Genomic DNA, 22333 nt, shown 5'->3' with positions numbered 1-22333 from the left:
GCGGCCGGCGGCCTCGGCCGGCCGGAGCAGGCGCGACGGGGAGGAGACTAGGTGGCGGGGCGGCAAGCAGCCGAGGCGGGTGACGCGGGGCATGGCCGGGCGAGGCGCGGCGGGCCAGCGGCCGTCGGGCGCGCTGGACGGCACGCGTGCAGCGCGGCAGGCGCGAGCGACGGCAGAAGTAGCGCGGGAAGTGGCGGAGCCTAGGCAGCGGCACGGGGCGATGCGAGCGGGGTTTGGCTACGGCCAAACACAGTGGCTGTGGTGGTGGGTGAAGGAAATATGCCCTAGAGGCAATAATAAAGTTATTATTTATTTCCTTATATCATGATAAATGTTTATTATTCATGCTAGAATTGTATTAACCAGAAACATAATACATGTGTGAATACATAGACAAACAGGGTGTCACTAGTATGCCTCTACTTGACTAGCTCGTTAATCGAAGATGGTTATGTTTCCTAACCATGAACAAAAGAGTTGTTATTTGATTAACGGGATCACATCATTAGAAGAATGATGTGATTGACATGAACCATTCAATTAGCTTAGCACCCGATCATTTAGTATGTTGCTATTGCTTTCTTCATGACTTATACATGTTCCTATGACTATGAGATTATGCAACTCCCGTTTGCCGGAGGAACACTTTGTGTGCTACCAAACGTCACAATGTAACTGGGTGATTATAAAGGAGCTCTACAGGTGTCTCCAAAGGTACATGTTAGGTTGGCGTATTTCGAGATTAGGATTTGTCACTCCGATTGTCGGAGAGGTATCTCTGGGCCCTCTGGGTAATGCACATCACCTAAGCCTTGCAAGCAATGCAACTAATGAGTTAGTTGCGAGATGATGTATTACGGAACGAGTAAAGAGACTTGCCGGTAACGAGATTGAACTAGGTATTGAGATACCGACGATCGAATCTCGGGCAAGTAACATACCGATGACAAAGGGAACAACGTATGTTGTTATGCGGTCTGACCGATAAAGATCTTCGTAGAATATGTGGGAGCCAATATGAGCATCCAGGTTCCGCTATTGGTTATTGACCGGAGACGTGTCTCGGTCATGTCTACATTGTTCTCGAACCCGTAGGGTCCACACGCTTAAGGTTTCGATGACTGTTATATTATGAATTTATGAGTTTTGATGTACCGAAGTTAGTTCGGAGTCTCGGATATGATCACGGACATAACGAGGAGTCTCGAAATGGTCGAGACATAAAGATTGATATATTGGACAGCTATATTCGGACACCGGAAGTGTTCCGGGGAAGTTTCGGATAAAACCGGAGTACCGGGGGGTTACCGGAACCCCCAGGGGGGTTAATGGGCCTCATGGGCCTAAAGTGGAGAAGAGGAGGGGCTGCTAGGGCAGGCCGCGCGCCCCCTCTCCCCCTAGTCCGAATTGGACAAGGAGGGAGGGGCGGCACCCCCCTTTCCTTTCTCTCCTCTCTCCCTTCCTTCCCCCTCTCCTACTTGGACAAGGAAAGGGAGGGGAGTCCTACTCCCGGTAGGAGTAGGACTCCTCCTGCGCGCCTCCTACTAGGGCCGGCCGCACCCCCCTTGGCTCCTTTATATGCGGAGGCAGGGGGCACCCCTAGACACACAAGTTGATCTCTAAGATCGTTCTCTTAACCATGTGCGGTGCCCCCTTCCACCATAATCCTCAATAATATTGTAGTGGTGCTTAGGCGAAGCCCTGCAACAGTTGAACATCAAGATCGTCACCACGCCGTCGTGCTGACGGAACTCTTCCCCGACACTTTGCTGGATTGGAGTCCGGGGATCGTCATCGAGCTGAACGTGTGCTAGAACTCGGAGGTGCCGTAGTTTCGGTGCTTGATCGGTCGGGCCGTGAAGACGTACGACTACATCAACCGCGTTGTCATAACGCTTCCGCTTTTGGTCTACGAGGGTACGTAGACAATACTCTCTCCTCTCGTTGCTATGCATCACCATGATCTTGCGTGTGCGTAGGAAAATTTTGAAATTACTACATTTCCCAACAGTAGTATCAGAGCCTAGGTTTTATGTGTTGATGTTATATGCATGAGTAGAACACAAGTGAGTTGTGGGCGATATAAGTCATACTGCTTACCAGCATGTCATACTTTGGTTCGGCGGTATTGTTGGACGAAGCGGCCCGGACCGACATTACGCGTACGCTTACGCGAGACTGGTTCTCCCGACGTGCTTTGCACAAAGGTGGCTAGCGGGTGTCAGTTTCTCCAACTTTAGTTGAACCGAGTGTGGCTACGCCCGGTCCTCGCGAAGGTTAAAACAGCACCAACTTGACAAACTATCGTTGTGGTTTTGATGCGTAGGTAAGATTGGTTCTTGCTTAAGCCCGTAGCAGCCATGTAAAACTTGCAACAACAAAGTAGAGGACGTCTAACTTGTTTTTGCAGGGCATGTTGTGATGTGATATGGTCAAGACATGATGCTAAATTTTATTGTATGAGATGATCATGTTTTTTAACCGAGTTATCGGCAACTGACAGGAGCCATATGGTTGTCGCTTTATTGTATGCAATGCAATCGCGCTGTAATGCTTTACTTTATCACTAAGCGGTAGCGATAGTCGTGGAAGCATAAGATTGGCGAGACGACAACGATGCTACGATGGTGATCAAGGTGTTGCGCTGGTGACGATGGTGATCATGACAATGCTTCGAAGATGGAGATCACAAGCACAAGATGATGATGGCCATATCATATCACTTATATTGATTGCATGTGATGTTTATCTTTTATGCATCTTATCTTGCTTTGATTGACGGTAGCATTATAAGATGATCTCTCACTAAATTTCAAGATAAAAGTGTTCTCCCTGAGTATGCACCATTGCCAAAGTTCGTCGTGCCCAGACACCACGTGATGATCAGGTGTGATAAGCTCTACGTCCATCTACAACGGGTGCAAGCCAGTTTTGCACACGCAGAATACTCAGGTTAAACTTGACGAGCCTAGCATATGCAGATATGGCCTCGGAACACTGAGACCGAAAGGTTGAGCGTGAATCGTATAGTAGATATGATCAACATAGCGATGTTCACCATTGAAAACTACTCCATTTCACGTGATGATCGGTTATGGTTTAGTTGATTTGGATCACGTGATCACTTAGAGGATTAGAGGGATGTCTATCTAAGTGGGAGTTCTTAAGTAATATGATTAATTGAACTTTAATTTATCATGAACTTAGTCCTGGTAGTATTAGCATATCTATGTTGTAGATCAATAGCTCGCGTTGTTGCTTTCATATGTTTATTTTGATATGTTCCTAGAGAAAATTGTGTTGAAAAATGTTAGTAGCAATGATGCGGATTGGATCCGTGATCTGAGGTTTATCCTCATTGCTGCACAGAAGAATTATGTCCTTGATGCACCACTAAGTGACAGACCTATTGCAGGAGCATATGCAGACGTTATGAACGTTTGGCTAGCTCAATATGATGACTACTCGATAGTTTAGTGTACCATGATTAACGGCTTAGAATCGGGACTTCAAAGACGTTTTGAACGTCATGGACCATATGAGATGTTCCAGGAGTTGAAGTTAATATTTCAAGCAAATACCCGAGTTGAGAGATATGAAGTTTCCAACAAGTTCTATAGCTAAAAGATGGAGGAGAATCGCTCAACTAGTGAGCATGTGCTCAGATTGTCTGGGTACTACAATCGCTTGAATCAAGTGGGAGTTAATCTTCCAGATAAGATAGTGATTGACAGAATTCTCTAGTCACCATCACCAAGTTAGTAGAACTACGTGATGAACTATAGTATGCAAGGGATGACGAAAACGACTCCCGAGCTTTTCATGATGATGAAATCGATGAAGGTAGAAATCAAGAAAGAGCATCAAGTGTTGATGGTTGACAAGACCACTAGTTTCAAGAAAAGGGCAAAGGGAAGAAGGGGAACTTCAAGAAGAACGGCAAACAAGTTGCTGCTCAAGTGAAGAAGCCCAAGTCTGGTCCTAAGCCTGAGACTAAGTGCTTATACTGCAAAGGGACTGGTTACTGGAAGCGGAACTACCCCAAGTGATTGGCGGATAAGAAGGATGGCAAAGTGAACATAAGTATATTTGATATACATGTTATTGATGTGTACTTTACTAGTGTTTATAGCAACCCCTCAGTATTTGATACTAGTTCAGTTGCTAAGATTAGTAACTCGAAACGGGAATTGCAGAATAAACAGAGACTAGTTAAGGGTGAAGTGACGATGTGTGTTGGAAGTGGTTCCAAGATTGATATGATCATCATCGCACACTCAATATAATTTCGGGATTAGTGTTGAACCTAAATAAATGTTATTTGGTGTTTGCGTTGAGCATGAATATGATTTGATCATGTTTATTGTAATACAGTTATTCATTTAAGTAAAAGAATAAATTGTTGTTCTATTTACATGAATAAAACCTTATATGGTTACACACCCAATGAAAATAGTTCATTGGATCTCGATCGTAGTGATACACATAATCATAATATTGAAACCAAAAAGATGCAAAGTTAATAATGATAGTGCAGCTTATTTGTGGCACTGCCGTTTAGGTCATATTGGTGTAAAGCGCATGAAGAAACTCCATGCTGATGGGCTTTTGGAATCACTTGATTATGAATCAGTTGATGCTTGCAAACCATGCCTCATGGGTAAGATGACTAAGACTCCGTTCTTCGGAACAATGGAGCGAGCAACAAATTTGTTGGAAATCATACATACTGATGTATGTGGTCCGATGAATACTGAGGCTCGCGACAGGTATCATTATTTTCTGATCTTCACAGATGATTTGAGCAGATATGAGTATATCTACTTGATGAAACACAAGTTTGAAATATTTGAAAAGTTCAAAGAATTTCAGAGTGAGGTGGAGAATCATCGTAACAAAAATAAAAGTTTCTATGATATGATCGCGGAAATAAAATATTTGAGTTACGAGTTTGGCCTTCAGTTAAAACAATGTGAAATAGTTTCACTACTCACGCCACCTGGAACACCACAGTATAATGGTGTGTCCGAACGTCAAAACCGTGCTTTATTAGATATGGTGCGATCTATGATGTCTCTTACCGATTACCACTATCGTTTTGGGGTTATGCATTAGAGACAGCTACATTCACGTTAAATAGGGCACCATCTAAATCCGTTGAGACGACACTGTATGAACTGTGGTTTGGCGAGAAACCTAAGCTGTCATTTCTTAAAGTTTGGGACTGCGATTGCTTATGTGAAAAAGTTTCAACTTGATAAGCTCGAACCCAAATCGGAGAAGTAAATCTTCATAGGATACCCAAAAGAAAATGTTGGGTACACCTTCTATCACGGATCCGAAGGCAAGTTATTCATTGCTGAGAATGGATCCTTTCTAGAGAAGGAGTTTCTCTTGAAAGAAGTGAGTGGGAGGAAAGTAGAACGTGATAAGGTAATTGTACCTTCTCCCTTATTGGAAAGTAGTTCATCACAGAAATCTGTTCCTGTGACTACTACACCGATTAGTGAGGAAGCTAATGATGATGATCATGTAACTTCAGATCAAGTTACTACCGAACCTCGTAGGTAAACCAGAGTGAGATCCGCACCAGAGTGGTACAATAATCCTGTTCTGTAGGTCATGTTACTTGACCATGACGAGCCTACGAACTATGAGGAAGCGATGATGAGCCCAGATTCCGCAAAATGGCTTGAAGCCATGAAATCTGAGATGAGATCCATGTATGAAAAACAAAGTATGGACTTTGGTTGACTTGCCCGATGATCGGCAAGCAATTGAAAATAAATGGATCTTCAAGAGGAAGACGGACGCTGATAGTAGTGTTACTATCTACAAAGCTAGAATTGTCGCAAAAAGGTTTTCGACAAGTTCAAGATGTTGACTATGATGAGAGTTTCTCACTCGTATCCATGCTTAAGTCTGTCCGAATCATGTTAGCAATTGCCGCATTTTATGAAATCTGGCAAATGGATAAACAAAACTGCATTCCTTAATAGGATTTATTAGAGAAGAGTTGTATATGATGCAACCAGAAGGTTTTGTCGATCCTAAAGGTACTAACAAAATATGCAAGCTCCAGTGATCCATCTATGGACTGGTGCAAGCATCTCGGAGTTGGAATATACGCTTTGATATGTTGATCAGAGCATATAGTTTTATACAGACTTGCGGTGAAGCCTGTATTTACAAGAAAGTGAGTGGGAGCACTACAGCATTTCTGATAAGTATATGTGAATGACATATTGTTGATCGGAAATAATGTAGAATTATTCTGCAAAGCATAAAGGTGTGTTTTGAAAGAAGTTTCTCAAAGAAAGACCTCGGTGAAGCTGCTTACATATTAAGCATCAAGATCTATAGAGATAGATCAAGATGCTTGATAAGTTTTTTCAATAAGTACATACCTTGACAATATTTTGAAGTAGTTCAAAAATGGAACAATCAAAGAAAGAGTTCTTGGCTGTGTTACAAGGTGTGAAATTGAGTAAGACTCAAAGCCCGACCACGACAGAAGATAGAAAGAGAATGAAAGTCATTCCCTATGCCTCAGCCATAGGTTCTATAAAGTATGCCATGCTGTGTACCAGATCTATTGTATACCCTACACTGTGTTAAGCAAGGGAGTACAATAGTGATCTAAGAGTAGATCACTGGACAACAGTCAAAAATTATCCTTAGTGGAATAAGGAAATATTTCTCAATTATGGAGGTGACAAAAGGTTCGTCGTAAAAAGTTACGTCGATGCAAGTTTTAACACAGATCTGGATGAATCTAAGTCTCAATCTAGATACATATTGAAAGTGGGAGCAATTAGCTAGAGTAGCTCCGTGCAGAGCATTGTAGACATAGAATTCGCAAAATACTTACGGATCTGTATGTGACAGACCCGTTGACTAAAATTATCTCGCAAGCAAAACATGATCACACCTTAGTACTCTTTGGGTGTTAATCACATAAACGATGTGAACTAGATTACTGACTCTAGTAAACCCTTTGGGTATAGGTCACATGACGATGTGAACTATGGGTGTTAATCACATGGTGATGTGAACTATTAGTGTTGAATCACATGGCGATGTGAACTAAATTATTGACTCTAGTGCAAGTGGGAGACTGAAGGAAATATGCCCTAGAGGCAATAATAAAGTTATTATTTATTTCCTTATATCATGATAAATGTTTATTATTCATGCTAGAATTGTATTAACCGGAAACATAATACATGTGTGAATACATAGACAAACAGAGTGTCACTAGTATGCCTCTACTTGACTAGCTCGTTAATCGAAGATGGTTATGTTTCCTAATCATGAACAAAAGAGTTGTTATTTGATTAACGGGATCACATCATTAGAAGAATGATGTGATTGACATGACCCATTCAATTAGCTTAGCACCCGATCGTTTAGTATGTTGCTATTGCTTTCTTCATGACTTATACATGTTCCTATGACTATGAGATTATGCAACTCCCGTTTGCCGGAGGAACACTTTGTGTGCTACCAAACGTCACAACGTAACTGGGTGATTATAAAGGAGCTATACAGGTGTCTCCAAAGGTACATGTTGGGTTGGCGTATTTCGAGATTAGGATTTGTCACTCCGATTGTCGGAGAGGTATCTCTGGGCCCTCTCGGTAATGCACATCACCTAAGCCTTGCAAGCAATGCAACTAATGAGTTAGTTGCGAGACGATGTATTACGGAACGAGTAAAGAGACTTGCCGGTAACGAGATTGAACTAGGTATTGAGATACCGGCGATCGAATCTCGGGCAAGTAACATACCGATGACAAAGGGAACAACGTATGTTGTTATGCGGTCTGACCGATAAAGATCTTCGTAGAATATGTGGGAGCCAATATGAGCATCCAGGTTCCGCTATTGGTTATTGTCCGGAGACGTGTCTCGGTCATGTCTACATTGTTATCGAACCCGTAGGGTCCGCACGCTTAAGGTTTCGATGACTGTTATATTATGAGTTTATGAGTTTTGATGTACCGAAGTTAGTTCGGAGTCTCGGATATGATCACAGACATAACGAGGAGTCTCGAAATGGTCGAGACATAAAGATTGATATATTGGACGGCTATATTCGGACACCGGAAGTGTTCCGGGGAAGTTTCGGAGAAAACCGGAGTACCGGGGGGTTACCAGAACCCCCAGGGGGGTTAGTGGGCCTCGTGGGCCTAAAGTGGAGAAGAGGAGGGGCTGCTAGGGCAGGACGCGCGCCCCCTCTCCCCTAGTACGAATTGGACAAGGAGGGAGGGGCGGCGCCCCCCCTTTCCTTTCTCTCCTCTCTCCCTTCCTTCCCCCTCTCCTACTTGGACAAGGAAAGGGAGGGGAGTCCTACTCCTACCGGGAGTAGGACTCCTCCTGCGCGCCTCCTACTAGGGCCGGCCGCACCCCCCTTGGCTCCTTTATATACGGAGGCAGGGGGCACCCCTAGACACACAAGTTGATCTCTAAGATCGTTCTCTTAACCATGTGCGGTGCCACCTTCCACCATAATCCTCGATAATATTGTAGTGGGGCTTAGGCGAAGCCCTGCGACAGTTGAATATCAAGATCGTCACCACGCCGTCGTGCTGACGGAACTCTTCCCCGACACTTTGCTATATCGGAGTCCGGGGATCGTCATCGAGCTGAACGTGTGCTAGAACTCGGAGGTGCCGTAGTTTCGGTGCTTGATCGGTCAGGCCGTGAAGACGTACGACTACATCAACCGCGTTGTCATAACGCTTCCGCTTTCGGTCTACGAGGGTACGTAGACAATACTCTCTCCTCTCGTTGCTATGCATCACCATGATCTTGCGTGTGCGTAGGAAAATTTTCAAATTACTACGTTTCCCAACAGTGGGTGCGGACGACGACAAGGTGAAGCGACGGCGAGCAGCAGAGGGCGGCGGGCCGGGGCGAGGCCGCAAGGTGCGGGCAGGGCGGTAGACAAGCAAGGGGAGGCGCTCGGCGGCCGACGAGCGCGAGCGAGCAGTGGCTCGCGACGCGTGCGGGCGTGCGTGGGGGCGCGCTGGGGCGAGCAGAGGGTCGCAGGGCAGCTTGCGAGCGGCAGGGACGGTGAGCGGGGCAGGCGCGAAGCGGCGTGGGGCCGCGGCCAAGGGCGTGGCCGAGCGGCGGCATGCTAAGTGAGAGGCCGAGGCTAAGCGGGCGGCGCATGACGAGCACGACCTTCAGGCGCGCGCCGGTGCACGGCGGGGCGCGGGGAAGAGGAGAAGGAGTGGGGCTCACGGGGGTTTGCAGGGTTCAGGGGCAGCGGTGCGTGAGGAGGATGACGGGAACGACGTGACGGAGAGGAGCAGGCCGGCGAGGGGGGGGGGTCCGGCGAGGTCCAGGCGGTTCCGGGCGGCGATGGACGAGGAGGAGGCGGCGGCGTCGGCGGTCTCCTCCCTCGATCCCGATCCAGTCGGGGGAGAGAGGGGAGATATTTTTGGAGAGTGGGGGAGTGTCCGTGGGTAGTGGTGGGAGTGGGGGAGGTTATGGCGGCAGGGTGGGCCGGCCTGTTAGGTTGTGGCCCAGTTGGGCCGGCCTGCTAGCTGGGCCACTCGGCCCGGGGGGGTCTGTTTTCCTTTTTTGGGTTTTTTTGTATTTTCTTTTGTTTATTTATATACATTTCTGTTTTACTTCATTTTAATGTATTTAAGCAATTTCTAAAAAGGTGTTTGCTGCACTATAATTACCTATGCCATTTTTGGCGCACTCCCAACATTTTTGTTTTAATTTTTGAAAACTTTTATTATTTAACTTTATTTTGAATTGGAATCAGTTTCGAACTAACGATAGATTAGCAATAGTAACCGCGGTGACGTGACACCAGTTGCGTGTAATTACTGTAGCTTGATTACCCGGGCGTTACACTCACTAGGGACATGTTGTTTGAAGGAAATATGCCCTAGAGGCAATAATAAAGTTATTATTTATTTCCTTATAATCATGATAAATGTTTATTATTCATGCTAGAATTGTATTAACCAGAAAGATAATACATGTGTGAATACATAAACAAACAAAGTGTCACTAGTATGCCTCTACTTGACTAGCTCGGTAATCAAAGATGGTTATGTTTCCTAACCATGAACAATAGGTTGTTATTTGATTAACGAGGTCACATCATTAGTTGAACGATCTGATTGACATGACCCATTCCATTAGCTTAGCACCCGATCGTTTAGTGTGTTGCTATTGCTTTCTTCATGACTTATACATGTTCCTATAACTATGAGATTATGCAACTCCCGTTTACCGGAGGAACACTTTGGGTACTACCAAACGTCACAACGTAACTGGGTGATTATAAAGGAGTACTACAGGTGTCTCCAATGGTACATGTTGGGTTGGCGTATTTCGAGATTAGGTTTTGTCACTCCGATTGTCGAAGAGCTATCTCTGGGCCCTCTCGGTAATGCACATCACATAAGCCTTGCAAGCATTGCAACTAATGAGTTAGTTGCGAGATGATGTATTACAGAACGAGTAAAGAGACTTGCCAGTAACGAGATTGAACTAGGTATTGGATACCGACGATCGAATCTCGGGCAAGTAACATACCGATGACAAAGGGAACAACGATCGAATCTCCCTGAGTATGCACCGTTGCCAAAGTTCGTCGTGCCCAGACACCACGTGATGATTGGGTGTGATAAGCTCTACGTCCATCTACAACGGGTGCAAGCCAGTTTTGCACACGCAGAATACTCAGGTTAAACTTGACGAGCCTAGCATATGCAGATATGGCCTCGGAACACGGAGACCGAAAGGTCGAGCGTGAATCATATAGTAGATATGATCAACATAACGATGTTCACCATTGAAAACTACTCCATCTCACGTGATGATCGGTTATGGTTTAGTTGATTTGGATCGCGTAATCACTTAGAGGATTAGAGGGATGTCTATCTAAGTGGGAGTTCTTAAGTAATATGATTAATTGAACTTAAATTTATCATGAACTTAGTACCTGATAGTATCTTGCTTGTTTATGTTGATTGTAGATAGATGGCTCGTGCTATTGTTCCGTTGAATTTTAATGCGTTCCTTGAGAAAGCAAAGTTGAAAGATGATGGTAGCAATTACACGGACTGGGTCCGTAACTTGAGGATTATCCTCATTGCTGCACAGAAGAATTACGTCCTGGAAGCACCGCTGGGTGCCAGGCCTGCTGCAGGAGCAACGCCGGATGTTATGAACGTCTGGCAGAGCAAAGCTGATGACTACTCGATAGTTCAGTGTGCCATGCTTTACGTCTTAGAATCGGGACTTCAACGACGTTTTGAACATCATGGAGCATATGAGATGTTCCAGGAGTTGAAGTTAATATTTCAAGCAAATGCCCAGATTGAGAGATATGAAGTCTCCAATAAGTTCTATAGCTGCAAGATGGAGGAGAACAGTTCTGTCAGTGAGCATATACTCAAAATGTCTGGGTATAATAATCACTTGATTCAATTGGGAGTTAATCTTCCGGATGATTGCGTCATTGACAGAATTCTCCAATCACTGCCACCAAACTACAAGAGCTTCGTGATGAACTATAATATGCAAGGGATGAACAAGACTATTCCCGAGCTCTTCGCAATGCTGAAAGCTGCGGAGGTAGAAATCAAGAAGGAGCATCAAGTGTTGATGGTTAACAAGACCACTAGTTTCAAGAAAAAGGGCAAAGGGAAGAAAAAGGGGAACTTAAAGAAGAACGGCAAGCAAGTTGCTGCTCAAGAAAAGAAACCCAAGTCTGGACCTAAGCCTGAAACTGAGTGCTTCTACTGCAAGCAGACTGGTCACTGGAAGCGGAACTGCCCCAAGTATTTGGCGGATAAGAAGGATGGCAAGGTGAACAAAGGTATATGTGATATACATGTTATTGATGTGTACCTTACTAGAGCTCGCAGTAGCACCTGGGTATTTGATACTGGTTCTGTTGCTAATATTTGCAACTTGAAACAGGGACTACGGAATAAGCGGGCACTGGCAAAGGACGAGGTGACGATGCGCGTGGGAAACGGTTCCAAAGTCGATGTGATCGCGGTCGGCACGCTACCTCTACATCTACCTTCGGGATTAATATTAGACCTAAATAATTGTTATTTGGTGCCAGCGTTGAGCATGAACATTATATCTGGATCTTGTTTAATGCGAGACGGTTATTCATTTAAATCAGAGAATAATGGTTGTTCTATTTATATGAGTAATATCTTTTATGGTCATGCACCCTTGAAGAGTGGTCTATTCTTATTAAATCTCGATAGTAGTAATACACATATTCATAATGTTGAAGCCAAAAGATGCAGAGTTGATAATGAAAGTGCAACTTATCTGTGGCACTGTCGTTTAGGTCATATCGGTGTAAAGCGCATGAAGAAACTCCATACTGATGGACTTTTGGAACCACTTGATTATGAATCACTTGGTACTTGCGAACCGTGCCTCATGGGCAAGATGACTAAAACACTGTTCTTCGGTACTATGGAGAGAGTAACAGATTTGTTGGAAATCATACATACCGATGTATGTGGTCCGATGAATATTGAGGCTCGTGGCGGATATCGTTATTTTCTCACCTTCACAGATGATTTAAGCAGATATGGGTATATCTACTTAATGAAACATAAGTCTGAAACATTTGAAAAGTTCAAAGAATTTCAGAGTGAAGTTGAAAATCATCGTAACAAGAAAATAAAGTTTCTACGATCTGATCGTGGAGGAGAATATTTGAGTTACGAGTTTGGTGTACATTTGAAAAATTGTGGAATAGTTTCGCAACTCACGCCACCCGGAACACCACAGCGTAATGGTGTGTCCGAACGTCGTAATCGTACTTTACTAGATATGGTGCGATCTATGATGTCTCTTACTGATTTACCGCTATCATTTTGGGGATACGCTCTAGAGACGGCCACATTCACGTTAAATAGGGCACCATCAAAATCCGTTGAGACGACGCCTTATGAACTGTGGTTTGGCAAGAAACCAAAGTTGTCGTTTCTTAAAGTTTGGGGCTGCGATGCTTATGTGAAAAAGCTTCAACCTGATAAGCTCGAACCCAAATCGGAGAAATGTGTCTTTATAGGATACCCAAAGGAGACTGTTGGGTACACCTTCTATCACAGATCCGAAGGCAATACATTCGTTGCTAAGAATGGATCCTTTCTAGAGAAGGAGTTTCTCCCGAAAGAAGTGAGTGGGAGGAAAGTAGAACTTGACGAGGTAACTGTACCTGCTCCCTTACTGGAAAGTAGTACATCATAGAAAACTGTTTCAGTGACACCTACACCAGTTAGTGAGGAAGCCAATGATAATGATCATGAAACTTCAGATCAAGATACTACTGAACCTCGTAGATCAACCAGAGTAAGATCCGCACCAGAGTGGTACGGTAATCCTGTTCTGGAAGTCATGCTACTAGATCATGATGAACCTACGAACTATGAAGAAGCGATGGTGAGCCCAGATTTCGCAAAGTGGCTTGAAGCCATGAAATCTGAGATAGGATCCATGTATGAGAACAAAGTATGGACTTTGGTTGACTTGCCCGATGATCGGCAAGCAATTGAGAATAAATGGATCTTCAAGAAGAAGACTGACGCTGATGGTAATGTTACTGTCTACAAAGCTCGACTTGTCGCGAAAGGTTTTCGACAAGTTCAAGGGGTTGACTATGATGAGACCTTCTCACCCGTAGCGATGCTTAAGTCTGTCCGAATCATGTTAGCAATTGCCGCATTTTATGATTATGAAATTTGGCAGATGGATGTCAAAACTGCATTCCTGAATGGATTTCTGGAAGAAGAGTTGTATATGATGCAACCGGAAGGTTTTGTCGATCCAAAGGGAGCTAACAAAGTGTGCAAACTCCAGCGATCCATTTATGGACTGGTGCAAGCCTCTCGGAGTTGGAATAAACGTTTTGATAGTGTGATCAAAGCATTTGGTTTTATACAGACTTTTGGTGAAGCCTGTATTTACAAGAAAGTGAGTGGGAGCTCTGTAGCATTTCTGATATTATATGTGGATGACATATTGCTGATTGGAAATGATATAGAATTTCTGGATAGCATAAAGGGATACTTGAATAAGAGTTTTTCAATGAAAGACCTCGGTGAAGCTGCTTACATATTAGGCATAAAGATCTATAGAGATAGATCAAGACGCTTAATTGGACTTTCACAAAGCACATACCTTGACAAAATTCTGAAGAAGTTCAAAATGGATCAAGCAAAGAAAGGATTCTTGCCTGTGTTACAAGGTGTGAAATTGAGTAAGACTCAATGCCCGACCACTTCAGAAGATAGAGAGAATATGAAAGATGTTCCCTATGCATCAGCCATAGGATCTATCATGTATGCAATGCTGTGTACCAGACCTGATGTGTGCCTTGCTATAAGTTTAGCAGGGAGGTACCAAAGTAATCCAGGAGTGGATCACTGGACAGCGGTCAAGAACATCCTGAAATAACTGAAAAGGACTAAGGATATGTTTCTCGTATATGGAGGTGACAAAGAGCTCACCGTAAAAGGTTACGTTGATGCAAGCTTTGACACTGATCCGGACGATTCTAAATCGCAAACCGGATACGTGTTTACATTAAACGGTGGAGCTGTCAGTTGGTGCAGTTCTAAACAAAGCGTCGTAGCGGGATCTACATGTGAAGCGGAGTACATAGCTGCTTCGGAAGCATCGAATGAAGGAGTCTAGATGAAGGAGTTCATATCCGATCTAGGTATCATACCTAGTGCATCGGGTCCAATGAAAATCTTTTGTGACAATACTGGTGCAATTGCCTTGGCAAAGGAATCCAGATTTCACAAAAGGACCAAGCACATCAAGAGACGCTTCAACTCCATCCGGGATCTAGTCCAGGTGGGAGACATAGATATTTGCAAGATACATACATATCTGAATGTTGCAGACCCGTTGACTAAGCCTCTTCCACGAGCAAAACATGATCAGCACCAAGGCTCCATGGGTGTTAGAATCATTACAGTGTAATCTAGATTATTGACTCTAGTGCAAGTGGGAGACTGAAGGAAATATGCCCTAGAGGCAATAATAAAGTTATTATTTATTTCCTTATAATCATGATAAATGTTTATTATTCATGCTAGAATTGTATTAACCAGAAACATAATACATGTGTGAATACATAGACAAACAAAGTGTCACTAGTATGCCTCTACTTGACTAGCTCAGTAATCAAAGATGGTTATGTTTCCTAACCATGAACAATGAGTTTTTATTTGATTAACGAGGTCACATCATTAGTTGAATGATCTGATTGACATGACCCATTCCATTAGCTTAGCACCCGATCGTTTAGTATGTTGCTATTGCTTTCTTCATGACTTATACATGTTCCTATAACTATGAGATTATGCAACTCCCGTTTACCAGAGGAACACTTTGGGTACTACCAAACGTCACAACGTAACTGGGTGATTATAAAGGAGTACTACAGGTGTCTCCAATGGTACATGTTGGGTTGGCGTATTTCGAGATTAGGTTTTGTCACTCCGATTGTCGAAGAAGTATCTCTGGGCCCTCTCGGTAATGCACATCACATAAGCCTTGCAAGCATTGCAACTAATGAGTTAGTTGTGAGATGATGTATTATAGAACGAGTAAAGAGACTTGCCAGTAACGAGATTGAACTAGGTATTGGATACCGACGATCGAATCTCGGGCAAGTAACATACCGATGACAAAGGGAACAACGTATGTTGTTATGCGATCTGACCGATAAAGATCTTCATAGAATATGTAGGAGCCAATATGGGCATCCAGGTCCCGCTATTGGTTATTGACCGGAGACGTGTCTCAGTCATGTCTACATTGTTCTCGAACCCGTAGGGTCCGCACGCTTAAGGTTACGATGACAGTGATATTATGAGTTTATGCATTTTGATGTACCGAAGGTTGTTCGGAGTCCCAGATGTGATCACGGACATGACGAGGAGTCTCGAAATGGTCGAGACGTAAAGATTGATATATTGGAAGCCTATGTTTGGATATCGGAAGTGTTCCGGGTGAAATCGGGATTTTACCAGATTACCGGGAGGTTACCGGAACCCCCCGGGAGCCATATGGGCCTTATTGGGCTTTAGTGGAAAGGTGAAAGGGGCTGCCCATGGTGGGCTGCGCGCCTCCCCCCTCCCCTAGTCCAACTAGGACTAGGAGAGGTGGCCGGCCACCTCTCTCTCTCTTTCCCCCTTGGGAATCCTATTTGGAATAGGATTGGGGGGGGGAGTCCTACTCCCGGTAGGAGTAGGACTCCTCCTGCGCCTCCATAGGGCTGGCCGCACCCCTCCCCCTTGGCTCCTTTATATACAGAGGCAGGGGGCACCTCTAAACACACAAGTTGATCCACGTGATCTATTCCTTAGCCGTGTGCGGTGCCCCTTGCCACCATATTCCTCAATAATACTGTAGCGGAGTTTAGGTGAAGCCCTGCTGCTGTAGATCATCAAGATCGTCACCACGCCGTCGTGCTGACGAAACTCTTCCCCGACACTTTGCTGGATCGGAGTCCGGGGATCATCATCGAGCTGAACATGTGCTCGAACTCGGAGGTGCCGTAGTTTCGGTGCTTGATCGGTTGGATCGTGAAGACGTACGACTACTTCCTCTACGTCGTGTCATCGCTTCCGCAGTCGGTCTGTGTTGGGTACGTAGACAACACTCTCCCCTCTCGTAGCTATGCATCACATGATCTTGCGTGTGCGTAGGAATTTTTTTGAAATTACTACGAAACCCAACATTGTTGTCTATGTATCCACACATGTATTTGAGTTTCCAGTCAATACAATTATAGCATGGATAATAAATGATTATCATGGACAAGGAAATATAATAATAACCACTTTATTATTGCCTCTAGGGCATATTTCCAACAGTCTCCCACTTGCACTAGAATCAATAATCTAGTATTACATGGTAATGAATCTAACACCCATAGAGTTCTGGTGTTGATCATGTTTTGCCCATGGAAGAGGTTTAGTCAATGGATGTGCAACATTCAGATCCATATGTACTTTGCAAATGTTTATGTCCTCCTCCTTGATCGCATCGCGGATGGAATTGAAGCATCGGTTTATGTGTCTGGTCCTCTTTGTGAAACTTTGGTTCCTTGGCTAAAGCAATGGCACCGGTGTTGTCACAGAACATAGTCATCGGGTCTAGTGCACTAGGCACAACTCCAAGATCTGTCATGAACTGCTTCATCCAGACACCTTCCTTTGCTGCCTCCAGGGAAGCTATGTACTCCGCTTCGCATGTAGAATCAGCTACCATGCTTTGCTTGGAACTGCACAAGCTTACCGCCCCCCATTTAGAATATATACGTATTCGGTTTGAGACTTGGAGTCATCCAGATCAATGCCAAAGCCTGCATCGACGTAACCCTTTACGGCGAGCTCTTGATCACCTCCATAGACGAGAAACATTTCCTTATTCCTTTTCAGGTACTTAAGGATATTCTTGATAGTCTTCTAGTGTTCCACTCTTGGATCACTTTGAAACCTTTCGGCCATACTTATGGCAAGGCTGACATCTGGTCTTGTGCACAACATTGTATACATGATAGAGCCTATGGCAAACGCATAGAGGATGACACTGTAAGTGCCACCCCTAGTTGGTTTTGGAGTATTGACGACAAACTTGGTTGAGGCACTAATGTGTTTGTGAGAATAGCAGGATAACACAGGTAGTAGTCCCTTATTGATTCAGTTTACCTACCAGAGATGACCCCTAAAAATGTGTGAAGACATTGAAGACAATGGTGGTACGTGAAGACATTCGCGACGAAGATTATGACATGTGAAGACATTCACTTGAAGACTATGGAGTATGAAGAAATAGTTGTTTCGTAGTTTCTTTTTCTTCTTTATTGAGTCATAAGAACCACCGTACTGTTAAGTGGGGTCCAAGTGAATAAAGTCAGAGTGACTGATGTGATGCTCAACCAAAATCCTATGTTTTCGAGCGAAGACAATGAGAGTAAATATTATCCAGAGCTGGATGAGTTAGCCTTACTTGTAGCCCAAGTCAAGCTGTCGCGTGTGTTTGAAATCCGACCGTTGGACACGTGTCGGTTCCTTAGTGACCCAGGGTCATTTCAAACATATCATGTCGGGTTGCCTCGTGGCTATAAATAGCCCACCCCCTACACCATAAATTGGTGGCTGCTCAGAGTTAGTGCATGGCTTTTGTCCTTTGAGAGCAACTCACCTCCGAAACTTTTGAAAGAGAGATCCTTGCAAGGACAAATCCTAAAACACCTAGAGCCAAAGAGTGTTAGGCATCACTGAAGTCTTTCTGTCTACGTGACCTAAAGACTTGTTACACTTGAGGACTGCGAATCCTCCAACCGGTTAGGCGTCGCGTTCTGAGCATCCAAGAGCCATTGTGGATTGCCGGTGAACGAAGTCTGTGAAGGTCTGGAAGTCTACCTTGAAGACTTACCAGAGTGATTGGGTGAGGATTGGGTGTCCTTAGCTCAAGGGGAATAAGGTGAAGATGCGGTCTTCTGAGTTCAATCTCAGCCTCCCTAACCAAATGTACAGTTGTCACAACAACTGGAACTGGTCTACCAAATCCTTGTCTTCACCAGGCAACTGGTTCTATCCCCCACTTCCCTTTACTTTTTAGTTTGTCTTCGTAAAGTCATTGCTTGCATGTCTGATCTGATTGACTTCACTGTGTGAAGACTATTACCTGTTTGGCTTCATACCGTCTTCCATTCTGATCCATACTACCTAGTTGTTGATAGTCTTCATACTTTCACTACATTGCTTACTTGACTATGGCTTGTCTAGTGTAGTCTATCTTCCGCTGCATATCAATAGGTTCATTTCATCTGTTTGTCTTCAAAGACCTCGTGTTTTCAAGACTTCCATAAAAATCACCTATTCACCCCCCTCTAGTCGATAACTAGCACTTTCAGACACTCATCTTTTCTCTATCATCTGTACTCATTGGGCATTGAGTCTTACTCAACTACACACCTTGCAAAACAGGCAAGAAGCCCTTCTTGGACCGATCCATTTTGAACTTCTTCAAAATCTTATCAAGGTATGTGCTTTGTGAATGTCTTAATAATCATTTTGATCTATCTCTATAGATCTTGATGCCTAATATGAAAGCAGCTTCTCCTAGGTCCTTCATTGAAAAACTCTTGTTCAAATATTCCTTCACGTTTTCCAAAAGTTCTATTTTGTTTCCAATCAGCAATATGTCATCCACGTATAATATTAGAAACGCTACAGAGCTCCCACTCACCTTCTTGTAAATACAAGCTTCTCTGTAAACTTGTATAAACCCAAACGTTTTGATCACCTCATCAAAGCGAAGATTCCAACTTCGAGATGCTTGAACCGGTCCATAAATGGATCGCTAGAGCTTGCATACTTTGTCAGCATTCTCTGGATCGACAAAACCTTCCAGTTGCATCATATACAACTATTCCTTAAGGAAACCGTTGAGGAACGTTGTTTTGACATCCATCTGCCAGATTTCATAATCGAAAAATGTAGCTATTGCCAACATGATTCTGACGGACTTAAGCATCGCTACAGTTGAGAAAGTCTCATCGTGGTCAACTCCATGAACTTGTGAAAACCCCTTTGCCATAAGTCGAAATTTATAAACAGTGATATTACCGTCCATGTCCGTCTTCTTCTTGAAGATCCATTTATTCTAGATGACCTTTCACCCTTCAGGTAATACTTTCAAAGTCCATACTTTGTTTTCATACATGGGTCCCATCTCAGATTTCATGGCCTCTAACCATTTTTCGAAATCCGGGCCCACCATCGCTTCTCCATAGCTCGTAGGTTCATCGTTGTCCAACAACATGACCTCTAAGACAGGGTTACCGTACCACTCAGGATTAGTACGTATCCTTGTCAACCTACGAGGTTCGATGGTATCTTGATCCGAAACTTCATGATCACTATCATTAGCTTCCTCTTCAACTGACGTAGGTGCCACAAAAACATCTTTCTGTACTGCGCTACTCTCTGGTTGAAGTGAAGGTTCAACAACCTCATCAAGTTCTATCTTCCTCCCACTCAATTCTTTCGAGAGAAACTCTTTCTCGAGAAAGGACCCGTTCTTAGAGACAACCACTTTGCCCTTGGATCTGAGATAGAAGGTATACCCAACCGACTCCTTTGGGTATCCTATGAAGATGCATTTGTCTGCTTTGGGTTCGAGCTTTTCTGGCTGAAGCCTTTTGACATAAGCATCACATCCCCAAACCTTAAGAAACGACAGCTTAGGTTTCTAGCCAAACCATAGTTCATACGGTGTCGTCAATACAGACTTAGATGGTGCACTATTTAAAGTGAATGCAACTGTCTCTAATGCATAACCCCAAAACGAGGGTGGCAGATCGGTAAGGGACATCATAGAAAGCACCATATCCAATAAGGTATGATTACGACGTTCAGACACACCATTACGCTGTGGTGTTCCAGGTGGCGTCAATTGTGAAACTATTCCACATTGTCTTAAGTGATTGCCAAACTCATAACTCAGATACTCTCCCCCTCGATTGGATCCTAGGAATTTAATTTTCTTGTTACGATGATTCTCAACTTCACTCTGAAATTGTTTGAACTTTTCAAACATTTCAGACTTATGCTTCATTAAGTAAATATACCCATATCTACTCAAATCACCGGTGAAGGTGAGAAAGTAACAACATCCATTGCACGCGTCAACACTCATCAGACCACACACATAAGTATGTGTGATTGCCAACAAGTCACTTGCTCGTTCCAGTGTTCCAAAAAACGGGGTCCAGCCTTGGGTTTCTTCACGAGAGGAGCAACTACTTTACCACTCTTCTTGAAGTTTCCCTTCTTTCCCTTGCTCTTCTTGAAACTAGTGGTTTTATTGACCATCAACACTTGATGCTCCTTCTGGATGTTTGACTCCGCGACTTTCAGCATAGCGAACATCTCGGAGACTGACTTGTTCATCCCTTGCATGTTATAGTTCAACACAAAGCTCTTGTAGCTAGGTGGTAGCCACTGAAGAACTCTGTCAGTGACCACCTCAGGCGGGAGCTCAACTCCCAACTCAGCCAGACGGCTGTAATACCCATACATTCCGAGTATGTGCTCACTGACAGACCCGTTCTCCTCCATTTTGCAGGCATAGAACTTATCATAGGTCTCATACCTCTCGATCCGGGCATTCTTCTCAAAAATAAACTTCAACTCCTGGAACATCTCATATGCTCCAAAACGCCTTTGAAGCCCCGGTTCTAAGCCATACAACATGGCACATTGAACTATTGAGTAGTCATCAACACGCGACTGCCACACGTTCACAACGTCCACAGTCGCTGGAGGGTGTGGCGCACCAAGAGGTGCATCAAGGACATAAGGCTTTTGGGCAGCCGTGAGGATAATCCCTAGATTACAGGCCTAGTCCACAAAGTTGCTTCCATCATCTTTCAGCTTAGCTTTCTCTAGGAACGCATTGAAATTCAGGGGAGCTACTGCGTGAGCCATTGATCTACAACATAATTTGCAAAAGATAACTTAGACTATTGTTCAAGATAATGAGTTCGATTAATCATATTACCTAAGAACTCCCACTCAAATTGACATCCCTTCGGTCGTCCGAGTGTAACATGATCCAAATTCACCAACCCAAGTCCGATCATCACGTGAGATGAGGTGGTTTCAATGGTGAACATCTCCATGTTGATCATATCTACTATATGACTCATGTTCGACCTTTCGGTCTCTTGTGTTCTGAGGCCATGTCTGTACATGCTAGGCTCGTCAAGTTTAACCTAAGTGTTCCACATGTGCAAAACTGGCTTGCACCCGTTGTATGCGAACATAGAGTCTATCACACCCGATCTTCACATGGTGCTTCGAAACGACGAACTTCCGCAATGGTGCACACATGGGGAGAACACAAATTTATCTTGAAATTTTAGTGAGGTATCACCTTATAATGGTACCATTGTCCTAAGCAAAATAAGATGCATAAAAGGATTAACATCACATGCAAATCATAAGTGACACGATATGGCCATCATCTTGTGCTTTTGATCTCCATCTTCAAAGCACCGACATGATCTCCATCGTCACCGGCATGACACCATGATCACCATGATCATGATCTCCAACATCGTGTCGCCATCAGGGTTATCACGCCAACCATGCTTCTACAACTATTGCTACTGTTTAGCGATAAAGTTACATAGCGCTTAATGATTGACATGCAGGTTATACAATAATTAAAGACAACCCTATGGTTCCTGCCGGTTGCCATATTCATCGACATGCAATTCCTGATAAACTAT

The sequence above is a fragment of the Triticum urartu genome, chromosome 4 (genome assembly GCF_003073215.2).
Source record: "Triticum urartu cultivar G1812 chromosome 4, Tu2.1, whole genome shotgun sequence".
Lineage (NCBI taxonomy): Eukaryota > Viridiplantae > Streptophyta > Magnoliopsida > Poales > Poaceae > Triticum > Triticum urartu.
The sequence above is the reverse complement of the archived record's forward strand: the minus strand, read 5'-3'. Positions refer to the sequence as shown.